The following is a 15378-nucleotide window of genomic DNA, read 5'->3' on the forward strand; positions in this document are numbered from 1 at the left end:
TTGATCCCTGGTCAGGGAACAAGATCCTACATGTCACAACTAAGAGTTCACCTGCCACAACTAAGGAGCCAGCAAGCCGCAACTAGGAGCCTGCCTGCCATAAGACCCGGCACAACCAAATAAATATTTTTTAAAAATATTCATAATGAAGGCTTTTTACTAATTCCAACTGAGCTTTCCCCACTCTTCCTTCCAGAAGTGACTTTGTTCTGCAGCTTTGGATGGGACTGGACTGAGGGAATAGATGAGAATTATCCACTTTGAAAGTCAGATTTGGGAGATAAAGAATGAATAGGTAATTTATTTTTCAAAAAATGAACCAAGTATAAGACTGTTAGGAAGTATTAGGCAAAGAGACTCTTTTACATTCATCTAGAATTGTTGTTCTTATTCCCAAGGAGAATTTAAATATGATAATATAGGCCATTTTTCCCACCTGGCTAGCTCCAAGGAGGTTGCCCCTCTCTGACAAATAACAGGGGAAATATCCAACACAGAACCCTTGCCTGTTATTATCTCGGTAGACAGTAACTTCTAGAGAGTGAGGATTAGTTCTTTCCCCTATTCAAACTAACTACATCTTGCACAGTGCTGTGCACATCATAGGAATTCCTCAAAAGTTCGGTGAATTCCGTTGAAAAACTAAGATTATTCACTAACCTTAGCTTCTTCAATGTCAAAGTATAAAGACAGAATCAGATAAGAGCACTGAATTCTAAATTAATTCAGTTAAGAGTCATAAATTATGAAGTGCTTCCACCAATATATGGTTAAGTCAGGGGACCTACTTTTAAAATGACTTAGTTATTAAAAGACAAAAATAACACAAATGTCATAGAATTTTCAAAGGAGCTTTATCATTTGTATAACTTGCTAGAATTGGGGTTATCAAATTTAATATGAACAGCTTTCATCAAATTTGTATTTAATGAATGCAGCTGTGAAATGGGCAAATCCAATATACTGCAAACAGCCCAACTCTTACTTCGTTCCACAGATATGATTTACCCTTAACAGCCAGAAGCATCACTTCAAATAGTTTGTGTTATGGCAGAATGGATTATGTCATATTCATTCTACCTACAGGAAGGAAGGTAACATCCATAAGAGCAGCATTCAACTGTGTGTTACAAAGCACAGCCCAGCAGAACGTTTATAACATAAAATGTGAAGATATTTAAAACAAACTTTGCAGGTTGTGGCAGACCAGAGCCTTCTCTCTTTCCACTAAAGGGATATATTTTTGATTCAAGGCTTTCAAATCCTAGGACCTGAGATCAGCTACAAAACTTACCCAGGACTGTGGAAAAATGTGTCAGCCTCTGCTTAGTACTCCTAAGACTCAACTCACCATCTCTATAAACACGTACATACACAAGCATGGACGTTTCTACAAAGAGCAAATTTATCATTCATTTAACGTGGAGGATGCGTCTGCAATTGAGAATGTAATGGACATTCACATTTCTTCCTCCAGATAAATGTGTACTACGCAGTAAAGCTCCAGTTGAGAGGGCTATGAGTTCTAGTTCTCCTTTTTAATATTTCACTCCTGAGAAAATTCTCCATCACATATAAGCCATTTCTAAAATATTCGCAATCTAAGGAGGTTTCCAGATGTACCTGGAAAAATGAACAACTGCATACCAGTTTGACAGACAGTATACAAGAATTAGATCAGAGGGTAAAAGTCACAGCATTCCAATGCAAAGAGGTTTCAAGGTCATTCAGACGTCCAAGTTCAAATCTCAGTTCTGAAAAAAAAAACTAGCTGCCTGATCTTAAACAACTTAATCTTGCGAAACCTCGTTTCCCTCATGTGAAAAGTGGGGATAAAAATAGCACTGCTGTGGGAGTTGAAGTTTACACACACACCACACATGCCACGTCTCCAGCACAATCCCATGATCAGGCACTGCATGATATGTAGCTGTACATGCATAATACCACGTGGACACTCTATAGCTGTCCCTGCGTCCTACTTCCCACATTAAACAGGCATTATCTGCTCATGTTCTCTCCTCCTTTCTGCATTATGGACCATTACAGGCAGAAGCTGTGTCGTATTCAATTCTGTAACTGCAGGATTTGACACACACCTGGCATATTGTGTAAACCAGTCAACTGCTACTTATGTTTGGCGAGAGCAGCTGGCTCCTCATATATGTTAACATATTTTATCAAGTAAGTCAAATGAAAAATGAAGTGCTCATTCTTAACCTATTAAACTTTCTCCCTCTGTTTTTGTTAAATTTACATAGGTAGACCCTTATTTAGCTGTAACAATCAGCTGCTGATTTTCTATTTAAAATGTGAAACTTGAAGTTCCCCCATTGTTTCACCATCGTGGGGTTCATCTGGGTACCATTCCAAAAATTTAATTTGCTTTGTTATTAAAAAAAAAATACTAGCCCAGCCCCGTCCACCTTGATGTGGCTGGAGGCGCGCAGGGCCTGGGACACCACAGACCTGGGACCCAGAGCAGCTCAGAGGCAGTGAATAACAGCTCTTCAAGTCTGCAATAAAAAATGGCCTCCAATAAAACTACATTGCAAAAAACGGGAAAGAAACAGAATGCAAAGAGTAAAAAAGTCGAAGAGGCAGAACCTGAAGAAATTGTGATAGAAAAAGTACTGGACCGACGTGTAGTGAATGGGAAGGTGGAGTGTTTCCTGAAGTGGAAGGGATTTACAGATGCAGACAATACTTGGGAACCCAAAGAAATTGAGACTGTCCAGAGTTGACTGAAGCATTTCTTAATTCTCAAAACGCTGGTAAAGAAAAAGATGGAACAAAAAGAAAATCTTTACCTGACAGTGAATCTGATGATAGCAAATCAAAGAAGAAAAGAGAGCTGCTGATAAACCGAGAGGTTTAGCCAGAGGTCTCGACCCAGAGCGATAACTGGTGCCACAGACAGCAGTGGAGAATTCATGTTTCTCAGGAAATGGAAAGATTCAGATGAGGCGGACTTGGTGATGGCAAAGGAGGCAAATATGAAGTGTCCTCAAATTGTAATTGCTTTTTACGAAAAGAGACTAACTTGGCATTCTTGTCCAGAAGATGAAGCTCAATAATTGTCTGCATTTTTTTTTACATTTTTATATATATATATACACATACTTTTTATATACATACTTTTTATATACATTTTTATATATATATATATATATATATATATACACACACGTATAAAATCTGGGTCTTGGTTTTTTGATTTATTAGTGTGAAGAAATAACTACATTCTAATGAAAATCAAATTTGACATGTTTGTTTTGAAGTAGTATTGGGGAAGTTGTTGGGTTTTGGGGTTTGGGGGGGGGCTTTGTTTTTTTTTGCATCTGTACCACTGGTTACTTTGAACAAATAAAAGCTTTCTGTAGTTGCTTCCTTTAGCAGAAAAGAACATTTGATACCACGGTATATTATTTCCTCTGCATTAGAGAACAGCTTTTCTAAATGTTGGGGAAAATCTCCATAGTCATTACTCAATCAGAATTCAGAATTTGCATTTAACTCATATATGTCTAAGGACCTTTCTGGGTTTTTTGTATGTGTATACATAACATACATATGTAAATGGTTTGGGGGATTTTTGGTTATTGTCTAAATACATTTACCAAAACAAAAACAGCCTTTCACGGCCATGGATAAGCCCATGTTTCTGGGATTCTATCATTTTAAGCAATATAAGAAATCACGTTCAACTTAAATTGAAAATTTAAGTCTTAACCTTTCAAATTAAATAATTTTGTAATTAATTAGGCAAATTAATGTAAGTAATTTAAATTGGATTTTTTTTTTTTTTTTCCGGTACATGGGCCTCTCACTGTTGTGGCCTCTCCCGTTGTGGACCACAGGCTCCGGACGCGCAGGCTCAGCGGCCATGGCTCACAGGCCCAGCCGCTCCACGGCATGTGGGATCTTCCCGGACCGGGGCACGAACCCGTGTCGCCTGCATCGGCAGGCGGACTCTCAACCACTGCGCCACCAGGGAAGCCCTAAATTGGATAATTTTTTAAAGCAGCCCTATGAGAATTTGCATCCATATCTACCGTCATATAAATGCAGTTTTATATGCAAAACCCCTGAAAGGAAAATGTTATCACTGTCAACAAATGACACCCAAATGAAAAAACGAGAAAAATTCTGGTATGTTTTAATTAGCCAAGCAAGACTTAGTTAAATGGACATTTAAAGCTTCCTTTTGGCAAACCATTCCTTTATAAGAAGTTGAAATCCCTGTGCTGTATTTACTGAAAGACTGTGATACATGGAATGTCTCAGACTTGTTAATGGAAACCTAATCAGATGGTTAGAGACGTTGGCAATTTCGGATCTGCAGGAATAAATGAGTGAACAAACTTTTCTAATCTAAACTTGACCTGCATGTTTTTTCAAACTTTACCGCAACCCATTCCTTACACGTAGGCTCAATCTTCTCCGTATTTTGGGTTACTGGTTCAGCAGAAGCCAGGAAAAACCATAACTTTGTAGTAATCAGAATGTTATTCAACTGTATATTGTTTACTTTATGGTAAATAGTGGTGAACAGTGGTCAATAAATAGTTTTATATTCAAAAAAAAGATACTAATAGAATTGTAGGTCTTGAACACAGGTGAGTTTCTTTTTGTGATTCAAAATGAAACAACCTTTCTGGGTAAAAACTTAAATAGCTGATTTCTGCCTAGTGGAAAGATTCCCTGTTTACAGTTCTTTGCTAAAAAGGAAAGAAATGAAAATATTTTTGCCAGATTGTAAGCCCATAGGCAAGTTACAGATTAGAGTTTGCACTAATTGCTCAAGCTCATTTCTTTTTCAAAAAGGAGATCCTAATTTTTAACAACTTGACAAGATTACAGCAACCTATTTGGTACAACTCAGATTATTTTCATATTTCCTCTTTTTCTTGCTCCAACTGGTGGCCAATCTCAGTCAGAAGTCTAAGCAGCACCTCCAGTCTCCTCTCCACAAAGAGTGCCAGAAACAAGTAGCACAGAAGAGGTACCACCACCCTTAATTTGAACCTTTGTGATACCCTCAGTCCACAACTGCAAAGCTCTTCTTCGATTTACCTTTTCCAAACAAATAAACCATGTAATCTAATTCCACCCCACCCCCCCAACCTCACATCCATTCTCCTTTTGATACATTTTTCTCTTTGTTTTTTATTTGTTTGTTTGTTTTTAATACAATGAGTCCCATATACCCAGTCATCCCTCAGTATCCGTGGGGAATTTGTTCCAGGACCGCTGTGGATACCAAAATCCGTGGGTGCTCAAGTCCCTTATATAAATGGCACAGTACAGTTAGCCCTCCATATTCCTGGGTTCTGCATCTGCAGATTCAACCAAATGAATTGAACTGTGGTTGGTTGAACAGGCCGATGCAGAAGCAGTGGGGGCAGAGGGTCCACTGCTTTTCCCACTCACTGGATCTAGTAGAGCATCAAATAAGTAAGCAACCTGCGGAACCTTTATGTTCCCTGCAGGGAGCCTGAAACCTGTGTTTTCACAAGCCCTCCAGGTGGTCCTGACATGCGCCCAAGGTTGGAAACCTCTGCTCCAGCCTTTCAGGATGGGGCCCAGACTGGCAGATATTTTTCATGACTTTTTGTTCTTATAAACATACTGAAGATCCCCAATCATCTGACTGTTCCCAGGGCCAGGATTTGAGTGACTTAATGTTTAAGTACAATTCTGATAGAAGTCACAACATTTCCATTTCATAATAACTAATGTTTGGGTGAATAAAGTCTTTGTCTCTTGGAATTTGAACTACCTCACTACAGATTCTTAAATTTTATTTGTATCACACACAGCCACACGCAACCAAGGCAATTTGAAGGAGAAACCCAAAGGAAAAAAGGCAAAACATCTGTCTTTAGTGGGGAAAGCATTGCAGAGGGTCCAAAAGCCCTACCTACCTGAAACCCAACTCTCAGCTCACTCTCTCTAACAATGAGAAAATCGGAATGGAGAATATGGACGGTTCAGTGCAAGTAGCAGTAACATATATGTTGATAACAAAAACAACATTTATTTTGTCCTTACTGACATAGGCACTTTGTCAAATGAGCCACGTGTATTATTTAATCCTCACAACAACTTTTCCCATTTCACAGATAAGGAAACTGAGGCACAGAGATGTTAAGCAACCTGCCCAAGGTCTTAGAGATCTTAAGTGGCAGAGCTGGGACCCCACAATCTAGGTTTCTCTGACTTCAAGCTCCATAAACTCTTAACAACTTTGCTGTGCTGACTTCCAGCCCATCAGCCCAGATTTGGTGGACAATGGGAAAATAACTTGATGGTGCGTTATCTAGAAACCTCTCCCATGGACTGGACACTGCAGTTTGGATGCCCAGTCTGTCTCACAGACCTATTGAGGGGCTCATTTTCCTCCTTCCCCACGAGAAAGATTACAAAGTGTAACCTGAGTACATCAGGCCTTGAGGCAAACTCTACCATTCACTGTAACTCACAATAGTCACATCAACATGGTACCATCTTGAATATCAGAAAGGACATAGTATGAGCAAACTGCCTGATAATCAAGTCTAAATAGACTTACTGGTTGAGAAATAATCCTGGCATATATTCTTCAAGCAATATTTACTCACTGCAGAACAATGAATTTAAGTTTCAGCTTTGGAATCCGTTGCTTGTTTTAAATGTACCAGACCGTCTTGAGATAATTATCAACCCCTCCTCAGCACTCCCCACTGCAAGTGCTTCAACACTATTATCTTGCCTCATCTACACACTGAATCTCTGTAGCTCATGGAAAGCCTGTGTCAGAGTAGATCAAGACTGAGGCACTGGGCAGAAGTTCGTGGAAAAAAAGACACAAGTCCTTAACTTTAGGCTCCTTCCATCGGAAGTAAGAAAGAGGGCAGACCTTAAAGTGGCTGGCAAAGTCAAGTGACCTTTATAAACACACTACACAAGATCCCATAGACGCCAGCCCACAACTGGGACAGCTGGCCACTCACGCTGTTAGAGCAGGTTCCCTCCCAGGTCCACAGAGAAACGTCCAGATGCTCTCTAGGCTGCCCCCACTCTGCTTGAATCTTGAGGGCAAAATACTCCTAGTATACTTCCTTTATACATACTTCCTCTCTGGTAGAGTCACAGTTTGCCAACAACAAAGGGAGAACTAATTTACGTATACACCGAAATACATTTCACTGCTCATACAAATTCAATATTCAATCAAGACAGTATAGTAGTAATCTTACTCTATTTCCAGTTTTCTCAGTCTGCACTAATGACATTTTGGACCAGATAATTCTTTGCTGTGAAGGGCTGTCCTGTGCATGGTAGGTTTAGCAGCATCCCTGGCCTCTACTCACTAGATGCCAATAGCAAACCCTTTCCCCAAGTTGTAACAACCAAAAAATATCTCTGGGAGAGCAGATCACCCCTAGCTAAGAATCACTGCTCTATTTGCTCAATTTGTCCCATTTGTCTCTAAAAGGCAAAAGTAATACTTCTGTACTACAATGCAACTGTTTTAAAAGATATTTCATATACCCTGTGACTGTCAGTCTCTGTGATTCTCTGATGATTATTCAGACATCCAGGTGGCCTGCCTTTCTTATTCTGGCATTGTTACTGTATTAGAATTCCCTTGGCTCAAGTGCCAGACCCTGCCTGGTTTCCATCTCTCCACCTTCCTTTTCTGACAACCTGAGACCCCTGAATTCCACCCAGCTTTAGACACACCTCCAACTTTGTCTCTCAAGAACTGATCTTTTTTTTTTTCTGAGTTATATAATAATATATTTATTGAGTATATACAGTGCACCAAGGATGGGTTTTTTTGTTTTGTTTTGTTTTGTTTTACATCTTTATTGGAGTATAATTGCTTTACAATGGTACGTTAGTTTCTGCTTTATAACAAAGTGAATCAGTTATACATACACATATGTTCCCATATCTCTTCCCTCTTGCGTCTCCCTCCCTCCCACCCTCCCTATCCCACCCCTCTAGGCGGTCACACAGCACCAAGCTGACCTCCCTGTGCTGTGCGGCTGCTTCCCACTAGCTATCTACCTTACGTTTGGTAGTGTAGACATGTTCAAGGACTGATCTTGATTTGGCGAGGAGGGATACTAGCCTAATGTTCTCATAATCAATTTCCCGTTACTCCCACTATTTGTCATTAAACCACATCCTGGCGATCCAGTTTTGAAAACCAGACATGTGCCTTGAACTGGGAACAAAGTCCCCACTCACCATTCAATGTTGATAATTCAAGTTGTGTCTTATACTTTTATAATTGGTCTCATGATGCCACGATCCTCTAGAACCAGGACCCTAAATTATTCTTGCAGTCCTGCCTCAGAATTTGTGACTATCTGTATGCTCATGGAATCGTTAGCCCAATATTATTTTGTCTGCTCCTTGGAATTTCAAACATCACCTGCTTTGATGTTGGCCATCACTGAGCTTCTACGACAATCAACACATGCTCATTTGACCTTGTTACACCTACAAGATGCCAATGACTCTACTAGGCTGCTACCATCCACGATTTCATCAGCTCTCTGGACACAATCCTCAGTCTGTCAGTCTCCTTCTGTAACCCTGTTGCCCCCTCCCCAGTGCCCATCCCACCCACGCAATTGCGGGGGGTGTCCAGATCCAAGTCTTTGCTCATGAGATGGTTGTTACCCTAGCTAGGCTATGGCACTCAGACCAAGACTGGATACTGGAATTAATATTTGATTAGCTCTTCTAGGTAGTTCACTCAATTTTACTTAAACCTTAAGCCAGAATATTGCTTTTCCAGTTACATCATCCAGAAAGGGGTGGAGCTTAGATAACGAACAGAAGCAGGATCTCCAGTGCTCCCTCACAATGAACGTTACATTTGGGTACATAATCCTCTTTTTTTTTTTTTTTTTTTTGCGGTACACGGGCCTCTCACTGTTGTGGCCTCTCCTGTTGCGGAGCACAGGCTCCGGACGCGCAGGCTCAGCGGCCATGGCTCACGGGTCCAGCCGCTCCGCGGCATGTGGGATCTTCCCGGACCGGGGCACGAACCCGTGTCCCCTGCATCGGCAGGCGGACTCTCAACCACTGCGCCACCAGGGAAGCCCCATAATCCTTTTTACTCCCACATATTTCCTCAGGAAAGGAAAGCCTTCTGCAATTCTCCCTCCAATCAAAATGCTTAATTGCCTCAATTTCTTTACCTCATCTCCCACCTTCTTCATAACTACAGGAAGTATAAAATGTAAGCACAAATAACTCAGAAAGAAATGAGAAACAAAAATAAAAAGACTTTAAAAGTGTCGAAATCCTCCCAGTAATTAATTTTCACTTAAATATCTTCAGGGACTAAAAGTCTGCTCATTATGAAGGGAAACTTAATGGGTCACTCCTTCCAATCTTCTGCCTTTATGGAGAGAGGCGTCCAAACCATTCAAGTCAGGCGTTGACCCTGGCTAGGCAATAGCACTACCCACAGTTAAAAATTATGTTTTTATGAGCTTCACAAAAACAAGACCCATTAGAGTGCAGCAAATACTTTCAGAACTTCCCAGTAGCTGGGCCAGAATCCTCAATACTACTCGGCTTGTTCTACCAGCCCGCGGCAAGCTAGTGCATGGACTAGGGAAACACACAAGCTAAATGAAGGCACTATGACAGCAAGAAAGATAAGTCTCAGTGACACAAGCCTATTTACACATAAAGCCAATTGCTCCCAGTGACAAGCAGTGTTTTTCAAATTGCAGATCATAACCCAAAGCACTGGAAAGAATGACCTATTAAGGCTCTCTCCCCAGTGAATGCACTGAAATTAACTAATAGGTCTTGACTGCAATTTTTTTCTTTTTAGGAATGGAATAGAAAATTTCAGAATGCATTACAAGCAAATAGTAACGGTAAAAATGTTTCATGAAACTTTTTTCATAGATAGATGATAGATAGGTAGATAGACAGACAGATAGACAGATAGATAGATAGAGACAGAAGTTCAACAGCTATTTACTGAGCACCTACAATGCACCAAGTGCTTTTCTAGACAGATACACCAATGACTAAAACAGATAAAAATTCTTGTGATGCTTATACATACCATTTTAAATAGAAATGTAAAATGGATTTCTTAGTGTAAGTCATAGACTTTTTTTAAGTTTGAAAGACACTATTTATAATACAGAGGTACCCAAGCATCCTCCCTACCACTCCATCAAGACAGACCCACCCAGTAATTGCCCAGCCACTCTGGGAAGCCCCAGACAGGAATGAAGTGGAAGGAATAGCCCAAATCATCCCCCCTCCCCGCTTGCAAACCCGCCTTCAAGGTCAAGCCTGTCTTCTTGAAGCCATTCTCTGTTTGCTCTGTTTTGCATCTTCCCCTTTAATTTTGTTTCTTTCCCACAGTTCTGATAAGATAAGCCTCTTGAAGGGGAATGAAAACAGCTAAATGAACCAGTTCTCAGTGGATATCCCCTAGAAGTGTAACAGGTGGAGAAGTTCTGTTTACATTTTTATTAAATATTAACTACTAGTAACAGGCAAAGCATCGAAATTGTGATAGCGGATTCTCTTTAACCCATTAAACAACATATCTACATACATTCTCCCTAAATTTCTTCAGAAACATCCTAATAGGTATTAACTAGGGTCCAATCTGATACTTCTCAACATAATGATTTGCTTATTTAATCTGAAGCCGCCGTAGCTCACACTTAGTGGTTCTCCAGGATGAGCCCAACGTTGTGCTATGTGCCTCGTCTTTCATCTTCACAATGATCCGGTGAGGGCAGAATTATTATCTGCCTTCTGTAAGAGAAGATGTTAAAGCTTCTAGAAGTTAAGTAATTTGTCCAGGATCATTCAGCTAGTAAGTGGCAGAGCTAAAATTTTAACAAATGCCATATAGCTCCACAAAATGACTGACTGTATATCCATTAAGGGCAGAAGGTTTATTATGTATGAAAAAAATATAAACTCTGCTCAGAAAACTTACTCTACAAGCCTCTGCTTCCCCTGACTTGCTCTTAATCATTCTTTACTATTTTCATAATCATTAATAAAGTCTATAAATAAACAAACCATTAGGTTTAGAACTGAAGTGTCAGCACAAGTACTTTTTCCTTCCTTCAGTGCAGTAGGTTTAAATATGTGGTTGCTCAAAATATTGTGACATTTCTCGCACTAACCCCTTTTAATCGCCGTAAGGATAGTGGGAGGATAAGAGGACAGACTCTGGGTCCAGAATGTGTGGTCTCAACTACCAGCCCCACAATTTATATGAAGCTTATATACAGCTGTATAGCCTTGGGAAAACCGTGCCTCAGTTCCCTCATCTGTAAAATGAAAATAATAATAGTATTTACCTAGGAGGTTATTTTGAGGGTTAAATGAGATACCATAAGCAATGCACTTAGAACAGTGTGGACACTGAATAAACGCTATGTATTTGTTATCCTTACGATTATTACTTCCTAAGAAGCACTAGCTCATCTCATTCTACTAAGCATTAACGTCTTGGAGTTTATCAAGAAAAAACTAACTGATTCACTTTGTTATAAAGCAGAAACTAACACACCACTGTAAAGCAACTGTACTCCAATAAAGATGTTAAAAAAAATCCCAACAGGAATAAAAACAAAAAGAAAGAATGTGTATTTTGTTTTTGAGTGACGTGTATATTGTTTTTGAGTGAAGTATTGTATAAACGTCAATTAGATCCAGCTGGTTGGTGGTGGAGTTCAGTTCTGTATCCTTGTTGATTTTCTGCCTACTACTATCAATTACTGAGAGTGGAATATTAAAGTCTTTGATTATAATTGTGAAAAAAAAAAGAGTCAGTTCTGGGTGGTGGGGAAAAGAAATCAATCATTAAACTTGAAACTCTGTCAAGACAGAGAAGTATGTCTGTTCCATCATCTGTCCCTTCATTCCCCAGGTGCTTGAGTTGCTGAAAGGTGCACAGTAGATGCTATTGCCTAATTTATGCTGTTTTTGGAAAGCATTACACTTCATAGCTTATTTGAAAAGGAACCATTTTGTTTTAATGCTGATATACGAGATCTCTTCGCTTTGCAAAACACAACCAGCATGTTTATTTACTGAACAAAGGTCAGTACCATAAGTTTGTATGAAAAGAGAAATCATAACCATTGTCAAAAGAAGATTCAAACCAATTTTGCAGCAAAGGTCTATATGTTGTTTTTAACAACTGTCTCAAATGTTGGTCAAATGAAAAGGTCAAGTGTACATCAATATAAAAGAATATAAAGGTCCTCACTATCCCTTAGCCTGTTCTCTTAGTGAGGCAAAAACACATTTAAAGTGCATCTCCTCATAATCAATTTCTTTACTTACAAATGTCATTCTGAATGGACATTTTACAGCTGATTAATTTTTGTCCCTTTTTCTCACATGCAAATACAAGACCAAAATGCATACTTCTGGTAGATTTCCTTCCTGCTGATTCAAGTGCTGATTTCCTACAGATCTGCTATCTATAGCCCTGGCAGAAAAATGATCTTTCAATCTATGCTGCCATGTTGCTTAAATATATTCATCTTTTCTCTTCCAAAATATTTAAGGTAGGTGAACAACTAAACGTCTGATTGTAGAAGGTAGATAACATTGTCATTGCCTTCGTCAAAAAGTCAACATATTAAATATGCTGCACATACAAATGTACTCAGTTAACATTTTAATTAAGGATAACAAACAATAATTAAACAGATGACATTTTAATTAATTTTCTCAACTGTAAATAGCCTGATGGAAATTATTGTTAAATCTAATTTAAATATGTCTCCTTGCAAAAACAGTGACCTCAAACTACCCATGATCAAAACCGTTTCCCTCTTATGTACTTATATGGTCACAATGTCGTAGCCATAAATAAATTTCCAAGTAAAGTTTCTCAGTGTTATCAACCCTGTTCTCTTCACTTGGTATGCAACCAACAGTGTAGCTCTATATAATTATGTCTTTCAAGGCACTTGTTTATGTCTTGTGCAAAAACATAGCACTAAAGTACCTCAGGGTTGAATACTACAGTTACAGATTCATGCTTGGTCATTAAATCCAGAGAAGCTGTTCTGCCAAGCTTGGCAACTCAATTCCATGAAATCCAGTTTTCATATTGCCATTGATTCCTGAGACCTGTCCCTGGTTTTGCAACACAGAAGGGGTTGCTAATTGTCCCAAGTGGCATTATTAATTTCTCAAAGCAAAATGAGATTTAATTCATTTTGGTTTTGAAAATAAATGTGGGCCACTCAGCACTTTGTAGCAGAGTGGAACGACAGCATAGCAAATGATGCCTAAGATATTAGATGGTGAACTGTCAAGAAAACAGAATAAGCCCTGCTAGCAAGGTCGCCAGACTGGCATTCATTAATTAATTAATTTTTGGTTTTGCTCTTTTGTCCCATATTGGAACATACTTATACTAAAAGATGGTCCATTATTTATCAGAAAGTCAAATTTAACTGGGGGTTCTGTATTTTATCTGGCAGCCCTCCTTTTTTAAAAATTTATTTTATTGAAGTATAGATGATTTACAATTTGTGTTAGCTTCTGCTGTATAGCAAAGTGATTCAGTTATACATATATATAATGGTTTGCATTGGCTAATCGCAAACTGCCAATCCATCCCACCGCACCCCCACCCTCCCCCTTAGCAGTCACAACTCTGTTCTCTATGTCTGTGAGTGTGTTTCTGTTTCGTAATTTCATTTGTGTCATATTTTAGATTCCACACGTGCCTTGTTAATTTTCTTTCCTTTCCTTCTTTTTTTTTCTGGCCATGCCACATGGCTTATGGGATCTCAGTTCCCCAACCAGGGATTGAACCTGGGCCGTGGCCGTGAAAGCCCAGAATCCTAACCACTAGACCACCAGGGAAATCCCTGGTAACCCTACTTTTAAAAGAGCAGTATCTGTAAGATAAACTCACCTTGAGAAACATTTTCTTGGTCTCTGATATAGGGTGAGCTATGGCAAAAATGAGAAGAATCTGATGCTAGACGATGCTCTGGGCCTCTCTGGGGCCCTGGGAAGGTGGAAGGATAGGTCCTTAGCCAGCATCAAGAAAGCATGTCCAGGAAACAAACACTGTTTCTTTACTAAGTCATATCTGGAGCTTAAAAGTTATTGATCTATTGTTTAATCTGCTCTGCTTTAATTGTTTTTTAATTGTAATAAATAGGTCTCAGAGGACAGCGAGCTGCAGCTTGGGGTCACTCTGTCACTGAAGGAGACACTTGGGGTCTATCACAGACTCTGCATGGTTTCCTGCAGGGGAATTCCTGGAAGACAACACAATTCCCAGAGATATGGCTGGAAGAGGCAGCTTCTCTCCAGTGCAAAGTGAGCCTCAGACAAAGAAGTGGGGTTCTCATGGCTCAGGGTAGAGAAGGACAGGGGGACAGAGAAGGACAGGGGGACAGAGACGTCCACAGGCTGAGAGGTCAAGAGAGGGGAGTTTTTCCCAAGAACTTCCAGCTTTGGGAAGTTCAAGTGTTTCTTCCTAGCTGAGAATGCTGAAGGGATATGATGATTAGGATAAATGGTCTCCTTGAAATCTGTATTTTTTCATCAACAAGATTAGAACTGAATATTTTAATTCAATTACCCAGATATTTCACCAAAGAGAAGTAGCAGTTCCAACAGGAGATATCTAGGGCTAGTAAGCCCCTCTTTTCAAAAATATCCCCTCTTCACCTCCATTTACTCAACAATCCCGTTATAATTTTGGAGTCACTCATTGTACAGTAACTCTCTACCCCACCCAACCTCTGCAATCTCCACATCTCTTGAGAGAAACTTCCATAGCCTTAAAGAAGACCCTGGCTACTCTTCAACTCAAAGAAAGGGTCTCCAGCTTAAAAATGAGTTTGCTTGTGGAAATGAAAGGCAAACAGAAAGTAATCACCTAACACCATTGTTTACCTGGAATGTAAGGCCTTCGGCAGGCATCTGTCTGTATGTTAGAGGCAATCTTTCTTAGTATGCAGTTGTTATTGTTGCTTTTAGCACAACCTTGACGTGAGGTTCAAGTATACTGAGCACTCAATTCAACAATATTGAATGTATGAATGGATGGACCAGTGAATGAAACTTGGGCAGCCCACAGAAAACCTCAGAGAGAGCTAATCGATGCTGCCCAAGAGGTCTGAAGATCCTCCCCTCCTTACCAGGCAAAGCTGGAAGTTCAAGTGTCCTGGCAGAAGTGCAGAGAGTAAGGATACTGCCTTCCTACTGCTGTGGATGAAGGTCCTCTGACAGGCCCCACTAACAGAGGGTGTATTTTAAAGAGATCTTGTTTCCTAATACTTATTGTTAAGCTCTCTCCTACGGCCCTATGCAAGCTTGGCTGGTGACTTTTCTGTT

General features: G+C 39.8%; 1 protein-coding gene and 1 pseudogene across 2 annotated transcripts in view; one reads left to right on the plus strand and one right to left on the minus strand.

The window, feature by feature from the left end:
• Nucleotides 1-15378, minus strand: part of GRM8 (glutamate metabotropic receptor 8) — a 752204-nt gene that overhangs the window by 660117 nt on the left and 76709 nt on the right. The window lies entirely within an intron of this gene.
• Nucleotides 2529-3077, plus strand: LOC132430740 (chromobox protein homolog 3 pseudogene; annotated as a pseudogene).

The sequence above is a fragment of the Delphinus delphis genome, chromosome 9, assembly GCF_949987515.2.
Source record: "Delphinus delphis chromosome 9, mDelDel1.2, whole genome shotgun sequence".
In the NCBI taxonomy this organism is placed as follows: Eukaryota; Metazoa; Chordata; class Mammalia; order Artiodactyla; family Delphinidae; genus Delphinus; species Delphinus delphis.